The sequence below is a fragment of the Chiroxiphia lanceolata genome, chromosome 10 (genome assembly GCF_009829145.1).
Source record: "Chiroxiphia lanceolata isolate bChiLan1 chromosome 10, bChiLan1.pri, whole genome shotgun sequence".
NCBI classification, from domain to species: Eukaryota; Metazoa; Chordata; class Aves; order Passeriformes; family Pipridae; genus Chiroxiphia; species Chiroxiphia lanceolata.
In genome coordinates this window covers 6,784,094-6,794,227 of record NC_045646.1, presented here as the reverse complement: position 1 = coordinate 6,794,227, position 10,134 = coordinate 6,784,094, and the positions used below count along the sequence as shown (strand labels likewise).

Here is a 10,134-nt window from a genome sequence, read left to right as displayed (position 1 = left end):
CCTTCATCCCACATTCAGTTGTACATTTTTTTATTTATCAAGCAAACTTCTGTGGGCTCTAGGGTGCAGTTTTATTAAAATGTCCTTTTTTCCTTACTCCAGAGGATGGTTACAAAACATGCTGAAATTTGTTTTTCACTCTTCAGGGCTTCCAGAACCCTGTGCTCATCTATCTTACGTTATTTTTCTTTCTATTTGTGGTTTTGAGGTCATGGCTCCAGAAATGTTAACTCTTCAAGTGAAGTTCTGAGCCAAAACCAAATTCTTCTTGGAGGAAATACTGACATTTCTACTGGTGCCTCACAGCTGGAAAACACAGAAATGGATACACAGTAATTGATCTCTCCTCTGATCAAAAAGTATCTCATGGAAAATGCTGAATGATAGTGTTGGGTGCATAGCACAAACAGACACAAGCTTTCCCACAAATATTTACTTGTCTTAAATAAGTCTTCTTGGCTCTGCTCATGTCTCACCAGAGTTTATTTTCCACAAATATTCTAACAAGAGCTTGTTAGCAAGAATACACATAGAAAATGCTCAAGGTAATATCTGACTAAACTATTTCTGAAGGTCCATTTTAAGGTCAGCAATCCTAAAACCCTGCTTATTTTCATGCTTTTGGACTTAACCATCCCCATGGAAAGGGCAGCATTCCCCTTGGAGGAGACCAGGTGTGGGGATTGGCTCTGAGTCATGAGTCAGATCCTTGTTCTGCTCTAGGGAAGATGCTGATTAACCAGTGAGAACTGAGACTGCATTTCCATGGTCAGAGGTAAAAAGCTCTAGAAAGGCTCTTCCCTGCTCCCTGCTTTGTGTTATGTGAAGGCAGGAGAACCAGGGGGCTCCTCTACTCCCTCTTCCCTGGATGGAGGTGACACTCACGGTGATGTCCCACGTACACTACAGCCACAGGGAGCAGCGAGGCTCCTGAACATGCAGGTTTGGGTCAATGGCCTGGCTGCACACCACTGCCCTTCTGACAAAAACTAGAGATAGCAAAATTCCCTTCCCTTTCCTTCCCTTCCCTTCCCCGAACACTTAGGAGACCAAGATCCTGCTGGAGCAGGCTGCAACATGAATCCTCCAGGCAGTTTATATATAGCCTGAGAGAATCAAAGAGCATTATTTTAAGTTCATGACCTAGTCTTCATTTTCCTTGGAGCAACCACAAAGCAGCTCAGCTCAGACTTGCACTGTGAATGCAAGACTGGGGCACCTTCTCTCTCCTGTGCTTGAGCAATGGAGCAGATCCTTGGGGAAGCCCCACAGCAAACTGGTACTGCAGAACTGGGATGCTGGGGCTGCACCTTCCAGCTCACTGCAGAGCCTGACTGCTTCAAGTCTGGCTTAATTTTGATTCAGAAGAAAACTGCTGAAACTCTCTTCAAAACCAAAGGGAAGACCATTCTGGATAGATTAAAGCATTTAATTTTTATTGAGAATCCTTTACTTTCTATTATTACAGTATATAATAAACAATAAAACAGGGTTGCAATTCCAGAGTTAAGAATATCATAGAATCATAGAATCGTATAAAATCCTGAGTTGGAAGGGACCCTGAAGGAGCATGGCATCCAACTCCTGGCCCTGCACAGGACACCCCAAGAATCACAACATGTGCCTGAGAGTGTCGTCCAAATGCTTCTTGAACTCTGTCAGGCTGTGCCCACTGCCCTGGGGAGCCTGTTCAGTGCCCAATGACCCTCTGGGTGAAGAAGCTTTTCCTAATATCCAACCTAAATCTCCCCTGACTCAGCTTCAGGCCATTCCCTTGAGTCCTGTCACTGGTCATGAGAGTGAAGAGACCAGTACCTGCCCTTCTGCTTCCCTTGTGAGGATGCCGAAAAGTACAACGAGGTCTCCCCTCAGTCTCCTCCAGTCTAAACAGACAAAGTGACCTCAGCCACTCCTCTTATGGCTTCCCCTCGAGGCATTTCACCATCCTCATGTCCCTCCTTTGGATGCTCTCTAGTAGCTTTATAACTTTCTTACATTTCAGTGCCCAAACCTGCACACAGGACTCAAGGTGAGGCCACTGTTGTGTTCTTTTCTTTTCCTTTTTTTTTTTTTTTTTAAACCTGGTCAGCCTTTGGAAAACACAAATAATTTTGAATGCATTTTGATGGAAGTAGGTATTTTATCAGCAGAGTTTCAGACTTATCCTGTCAGCTCTATTATTGGTACTTAGCACTTCTTCAAGTACCTTAACCAGTTTCTCAAAGCACATTATGAAAGTATATGGCTAGCTCTATTCTGGACTGATGTGTCTAAAGCTGAGCTGGAAAGTTTTTCATTTCACTTCTAAACCGTCATTGCTAATCGGCCTCTGTGAGTTACACTTGTACAGTCAGGAAATGAAACCGTTTTCACACTGTCTGTCAAATTGGGCAGCGCAAACTGGCTGCAGCCCCCCCTCGACAGGACAGAGCACCATGGCAGGAGCCAAGAGATTCTCCTCTGCCACCACCTTCCCATGGGGCTGTTTGCGAATCTCCTCACTGCCTGTCTTTTTCCTCCTCTTTTAGGCTGCTGGGTGTGTTCAGACTGGAAATCCTCTGCAAAAAGCACAGTGGCCTCCTGCTGCCATTGCCACTGATGCTACAGGGTGGAAAGGCCACACAGATAATTTTGGAACAGGAGATGTGACAGGGTGGAGGAGAAAACCAGAAGCATTTTTGCAGAAACATTGCTTGAAAGCATTTTTTAAAACTCTTCTGGGTTTTATTATCTCTTTAAAAAAAAAATAAAGAGCACAAAACTTACTGATTGGACTTAAAGAAAATAATGACTCTTGCAAAACATGATCCCAAGCAGTTGTGATATTAGCAGCCACCCCTTCAGCATTCTGGTTACGTAGGCACTGAATGAGAAAGGCAGAAGGGTATGTTTGGAAAGGAAACCGATTTTTCACAAGTTCCTCCCTCCACAGCGGGAGACCACAGACTGAGAAGAGCTGACTACCCTTCCGGTAGCAATAATGCAACTGTGCTATTCATAGCGAGACAGAAAAACACCAGCTGATTTTCTTTGCATCATAATCTGGTAACCTCGGAATTAACCTTGCTGGACACAGATCTGTTAACTTTCACCATGCTGCTCCCATTAAACTAGTGAAGTCTGGGACAGAAATAGCTGCCCACAGCTGTTATGAATTGATATATTCCCTGATGATGCTTGGCATTGCCTGTAGAAAAAAGTTTCTTATTTCATTCTCTGCCACGAAGTCAACCTTTTTTTTTGTTTGTTTGTTTTTTCTTCCTATTTTTAATATTCTTTCATTGCTAACTGATGGTATTAGACTGCTGTGCTATGCTTTGCTTGGAATGGAAAGCAGACATGCTTCTTGAGTCTGCTCTGCAATGGTAACTTCATACCTGATGTTTTTGGTTTAGGAAAGGAAGGGTGGAGGGCACTGGCCAGGGCTGCAAAGCTGCAAGTGCATCAAGTTACACCGGAGTGTGCCCTGAACTTCCAACACTGACAAAGAGCTACAGACCCTGAGATATCCCCTGCCCAGCTGGCAATGACAGAGAGAAAGGGATAGATCCACTTGAGGCCACATTCAGATCACACACAGAGGCAGCCACGAGTTTAGTGCGTGCTCAGTACAGAAATCCCCAAATCTGCAAACGGCAGAAAAACGGCAAAATCCCCAAATCTGCAAAGCCACCACTGGAAACTGTTTTATGTATGTACCAAGCAGATCTTAAAAACACATTAAGGTCTCTTTGATCTTTCCCACACCTGTTTAGGACTCTTGGGGGTGGCCATCACAGCTGAAGGACATTTAAGCACTGGTTGAATATCACATCCACAAAGTAAAGCTTTCATATAGCTTTTTGAGCCTTGGTTGAAGAACTGACTTAATTATCAACAGTCAGACTGTGTCCTTGGGACATACAGCATGTTTACTGAAAACAAAGTAAAGGAAGATGTTTAAAGTGAAAACAGTGACAGCAAAAACCCACATGAACTCTTGACTTGATGGCGAGAACATTTGTAGGGCACAGACAAAGCAGCCCATGTGTCAGGATCATCTGCTCAGCGCTTGGCAGTGAGACACCCAGGTATGAGGGACCTGCCTGCAACCCTCGTGGATTACAAAACACCCAAACTGGCACTGTGTAAAGCCTCATCACTGCAGGGCACCCTGGGGTGGGAAACTCACCCTCCCCCCACCCCGGATCCAGTACCACTGGTACAGGTGTGTCCTGTGCTGTCTGCACAAAAGCTCCAGATAACTCATGGTATCTGATCTTCTGCCCCTTGCTTGATGCATTGCTCCTTTGTTTGTCTTCCCTTGCCCTGCATCTAGAGCAGAGATTACAAGCTGCACCACCAGCAGCCCAGCAAAGTCTAAGTCATAAGGAAGGATCTGAGTCATCTCCCCAGGAGAGTATTTTAGCCATACATCATTGTTTGTTTTCAGGCAACACGTACAATTATGCAACATAAATTCTTTTTAAGCATTTGGGACTTCAGTTCAATTTAAAATCCTGTAGGCTTTATGGCCGGAGTGAGTGATTACTAAATGCGTGCATACAAATGAAGACTTGGGAAGACACACGTGGGGAGGATTAAAGGACATATGGAGCATCATGCACACACCGGGCAAGCTCTGGCCAGGTTGAACCAGAGGATGGGAGAGCTGAAGAGCCCATGTCAAAAGGTGGGTAATGATATTTGTGGCTCCAGAGCACAGTTTTGCTCTCCCAGTGCAGTGAGTGTTTTCTCAGAGCACAAGGCCTGACTGCAATCTCCTGCGAGTGCATTTCCACAGGCTTCAATAGAGCTGGGTGACTTTGCCTAGATTAACTCCTGATTTATGCTGGCTTAAATGGGAATGAAAATCTGATCTATTTCAAAACAAGGTTCAGCTACAACAGGATAGAGGGAGACATTAAAATGTCTCCAATCTAAGTACTTTCTCACTCCAGGGAAGTGTTAAGCCAGAGGCATAAGGCTGACTGTTGGCCCTCGGTGCCACAGCCCTGGCACCTTGAGGCCACTCCACTGCCCACTCTGTCATAGAGTTGCAGTGGGACTGTGGGGAAGTCACAGCCATTGCTGAGATGCTTTTACCACCACTCTCTGCCTCCTTCCCCTCCCAGAACAGGGAATCACATGTGGGCCTTGTCCCTTTGACCTTATAGGGTGACAAAGGCCCCTGTCTCACCTTCCTTTTCCTTTGCTTTAATTAACAGATGGAACACAAATCACCCCCTTCCAGCACAAATTCCATGTGAACCTTTCTGGCGTGAGCAAGATGCAAACCCAGGTGTGTAACCTCGAAAGCTGCTCTGCATCCACATCCAAAGAGCTCAGCACCTGCCTTGAGCAGCAGCAGGACCTGTCCAGTGCCAAGGGTAATCACTGGGGAGGAAACACAGACCTAACTCATTTCCCCAGTGTCCAGCTCAGCCTTGGTGTTCCTTGGTGCTGCCTGCTGTGGTGGAAAACATACCGTTATTAAAATATTACCAGGAGCAGGATGAAAGAAATCTGTAATTCAGCACTTGCAAAAAACCCCAAATTGTTAACAATATTTTTAAAATTTTTATTATTATCATCCTCATCATCACTACTATTTAAAGACCCAGTCACACGGTTGTGTGAGCCTCAGCTACCACTGTACAAACAAGGTCTTGGACCTTGTGAACTGCAGGGAAAGCTGGGAGCCAGGGATGCAACAACAGAAAGCAAAGAAAGAGATCCCAAAGCTGGGCTTAATGTTTTCTTTAAAACATACTCTCATGATTTCGGGAGGGCTGGCAAATAAATCAGAGCTTGCAATGCCGGCTACCTCAGTATTACTTTTTTCCTCTTTTTTTTTTTTTTTAAGGGAATACACAGACAGATTTGTACCTCCACATTTATTTTTTACTTACACAGATGTAAACTCTGCTGAAGCTGGGGGAATTACTGACAACTGATACTGAGGCAATCCAAGGCCAGACCTTGACCTATTGATTTCCCTGAGATTGCACGGGACCTGTGCAGTTCATTGCAGAATATGGTCTTTGTTTGTTTTGTTTATTACTCAATATATAACCATGTGGAATAAAGGACACCGCCGAACTGAAGAAATGCCTGAGGATTTCTCTTTAATTGAAATCAGGACTAGGAACATCCTTGCAAATCAAGAGCAGTCAGCCTTTAAGAAAATTCACTGCTTTTGCAAAGTTTACTTTAAAATGGGATTTGGCTTTAACTCTTTGTCTCTCACACCAGCTCAGCTAAATAACTTCTAATGATTTCTCTGAAGTGGCTACATGCTGCTCAGTAGTCTGGAAACTTCCATGCACAACAGATGCCGGGCAGGATTCTTGTTATACTAAAACTGTGAACAATAGTTGACAAAAATCAAGTGCATGTATTTAGTAGAGATACTACTGATATGGGCCCAAATCCATATTTTTAAAAAAGCGCCCCTGGATGCTCCTTTAAATCAGGATTTTGGTTCAGTCCAGTAAAAACCTATGGGCTCTCCTTGTAGAACTATGACCTAGAACTGAACCTTACTTAAGTTTGCCAGTGCTTCAGATTAACTTTTAATTCAGAGCCCTCTAATTGCAATGGAGAGTGCAATGCAGAGAGCACTTAACTCCATCCGCAGTTTGGCTCCAGCTCCAGCCCTCTCTGAGAGTGTCCTAGCCCTCCATAAATTGGTACCAGCCACAGCAAGCAGAAGGAACATCTAAGGTCTGATGTCCTAATTAAAGTCCTGTCGTTTCCCACCCTGGAGCTCCTTGTGCATTAGGAAACAGCCAAACAACACTGTTCCTGCTTAGCTAAAGATTTCACAACTTCAACCTTTCCTCAGCTGTATTTTTCCAAACTCCCAGTTCCAGAGGCTCTCATTTCAGAGCTTTTATTAGATTGAGATGTCTTGTAATTATCTGTAACAAAAGGGTTGGTCCTTCCAGCCTGTTGCAAATGGGCAGCATGCCGAACACTAACTTAGCAGCAGCAGGCTCCAAGAGGATCAGGCTATGAAGATTAATGCAACAAACTTGAATTCTTCCTTCCCCTCCCTCCAGTAACTCTGTGTGTGTGTGTGTGTGTGTGTGTGTGTGTGTGTGTGTGTGTGTGGTGTGTGTGTGTGTGTGTGTGTGTGTGTGTGGCTGGGAAGGGAAAGAAAGGGGGCTCCTATGCTCCGGGATAACAGCAAACGCTACTGAAGAGGAAAAAGGGAAACACTGTTTATCCTTAGCAGGGAGATAATTGATCTATAGCCTGCACACAACTGGTCTCAAAGCAGCCGGCAGCCTCACGGAAGGGACTGTAGCTGCCCAGAGCCCGACCGAGCCTGTCAAACAAAGGCTTTATGGGGACACCAGGGAGAACAAAAGTAGCACATTTCATTCCTTCATAATAAATCTTCCATCTTTATTGTGCAGGGATGTTTTGCTCCTGAGCATGTCGTGTTCCAGAGCAGGGCCCGCCCCTGCCACCCCCAACCCCCCGAAATGTTTGACGTTGACCCAGAGCACTGAGCGGCTTTGGCTTTGCCGGGGTTTATTTTCACTGTGCACAGCCAGGCCCAGTTGCTCCCTGCTTCCTCAGACAGCTCCTGGGCTCTGAGCAGCCCTATCACTCTCTATTTTATGTGTGCTAAAGGTAATAAAATAACCATTTCTAAATTTAACTAGCATTATATAATGCAGCTATTTATTATGTAAAGCTGCTGCTTACAATGCCCAGAATATTGATCACTACAAAAAGTGCAATGCAACCAGAGCTCATCGCAATTAATGTTACTGTTTTCCTTTCTTTTTGTTTAAAGGATAAATCAAAGGTGTAATTTGTCCTCATGAATTCACCCCTGCAAAGCAAGGCAGGCACCAGGCAGTGTGTGGTTTGCTGTCACTCAGGCTCATGTGCAGCTCTCGGCTCAGAATGTGGCAGAGGAGATGTCGAGATGACAATTTGTTCATTATCCAAACAACTGGAAAAAGCAAAAAAAGCACACTAACCTGCTACATTTCAAATCAGGTCAATTTTTTTTTTTCTTTTCTCAGCTATAAAGCAGCATTGGCAACCACTTAAGAATTCCAGGATTATGACTGTATATCATCATTATCACCTACAGGAGATTATGAATAGGTATTTTCTTACAATAGCACATGAAGCCTGAGAAAATGAAAGATGTTTTCCTATTCTTTAGGCCTTTTGGGGGTAGAAAGAGGGGTGGGAAAAGAGAATTAAATATTAGCAGAGCGAACAGATCACTAAGCAAAAAACAATTAAATAGCACAGCAGTCATTCAACAATAACACCAAATCGTGATGCAACCACAGAGCGTGGGGTGACATACTAATCATGGATTAAAGGGACTGATTTGTGTCTCATGAGTATTCATGGGCAAAACCTGATATGTGCAAACTGATCCCAGGGAAATATGTTTTGTGGGAAACATGAGGTTATACCACTGTCTGAGCAAAATGATGATGGCTTTTCTTGACTGTGCCTTAGGGACAAAGGAAATATTTACCTTTTTATCTCCTACTTTCTTTTTTTCCATGGAGTTGTTTTCCTTCTCTCTGCAGAATGAGACACAAGGTTTTTCCCATCTACCTACCCATCCTTGTGCTTGCCTGTACAAATACAGGTGATCATAAAAAAACACTCCCATCATTTGATGTCACCCAGGAAATCAAAGGTAGGAATGAACCATGGAGCGTGCCACTGTGGGCAATATTCCTCTAATGGCATCCAGTAGGCAGTGTTTCTGAAGATGGATCACACCTATAAACAGGGAATGAGATGGTGTAATTCCTGCCCCACAGCAGTTGTGCTGTCAGCCACTATGCATGGCTCATCCATGGGCAAGAGGCCCTGGGACAGCAAAGAGGGAAATGTCCTGACCTGGAGGGAGTGTCTTTTCTGCACCATTAGAGTGGCCCCAGCTCAGCTTCAGTGCAGAGATTGCTGTTAGTCACAGTCCTACACAACCTTTTTTTCTTCCAGTTATCTTCAGCTCAGGATGCAGGAAAATTAAAAACACTAAAGGGCAAAATTACAGAGTCATAGAGAAATTTCCCTTATAGACCAGATAAGACTCCAAGAAACCAATGAGTCCAATGAGTTCTGTACTGAGAAAACTTCAAATATACTACATAACTTTCTCTCTACTCACTCCAGGAGGGTGAAGAAGATCACACACCCCTGGTGGAAAGCCAAGGAGCTCTGCAGCTCTTCCAGGACCAGTCCTGTCTCCTGCTCCTAATGCTCCTGGGCCTTGTGTAATGGCACTTGAGGACTTCTGCTGGCCTCCAGCCACTGTAGTAGCCACCAGGTAGCAGACACAAGAAGATGAGAGCTCCCCAGGCCCCCTTAATTCCCAGGGTCAAGGACCAGTGTGGCTTCTCTCCTCTGTTCTTCATTCTCCACTCTCACTTTCCTCACTCAGTGTCCACCTGCCTTTCTCCAGTCTCCTTTCAGCCTCAGGAAGGAAAATAATCTCTGCTGGTGTCTGAACACCAGCTATTGCCATGTATATAGAGGCACATGTGCTTTGTGCAAAACACTCTTGTGAAATGGTCCTTTACAACATTTTCCACTAAACAACTACTCCAAGACACAAACGAGGCCACCTGTAACTTCAGTGTCACCGAGGAGACCATTGCTGGACATCCTGAGGCATCTGACTTATGTAGCTCCAGCCCTGGTAAAGCAGACTGGTTTCTTTTCCCTATTTTACAATTTGGAAAGTCCCTGATTTCTCCATCTACATCCTCATCTGCCATCAATCATCAGTGTCAGCACAGGACTGTTTGTTAATATTGAGATCACTCTTCTCACTCAGCCTCTGAGCAGTTGCCTTCCTTTCAGCACAGTGAAAAATCCAGCAGCTAAGGCAGTACATTTTTATAATCTTAATGGAGCTCATACTTTAAAGTTTAAAGAAGCTTAAAGAGTGGGAAAGCCCCTGTGGAAAATCCAGTGTTTTCATATGCAAGTCAGGTTTTTGGTTGTGTATTAGCTGCTGTTATTTTCAGTAGCCAATGTTTCATTTCTGCTCAGAAGCATGTAAGAAAGCAAGTGAGCAATTTATAATGAAATAATCAATGCTGGTGGTGAATTTGCTGGTGCCTTTGCACTTAGTCTTGCCTATGATCAGAAATTTCT

The 10,134-nt window shown here is 44.3% G+C and overlaps 1 long non-coding RNA gene across 1 annotated transcript; it reads left to right on the top strand.

Annotated features, from left to right (window-relative positions):
* Window positions 1–4,363: 4,363 nt before the first annotated feature.
* LOC116791929 lies at window positions 4,364–6,084 on the top strand. The gene is made up of 3 exons (XR_004358905.1): window positions 4,364–4,672; window positions 5,208–5,281; window positions 5,896–6,084. It is a non-coding gene; the product is annotated as an uncharacterized LOC116791929 (long non-coding RNA).
* The last annotated feature ends 4,050 nt before the right edge of the window (window positions 6,085–10,134 follow it).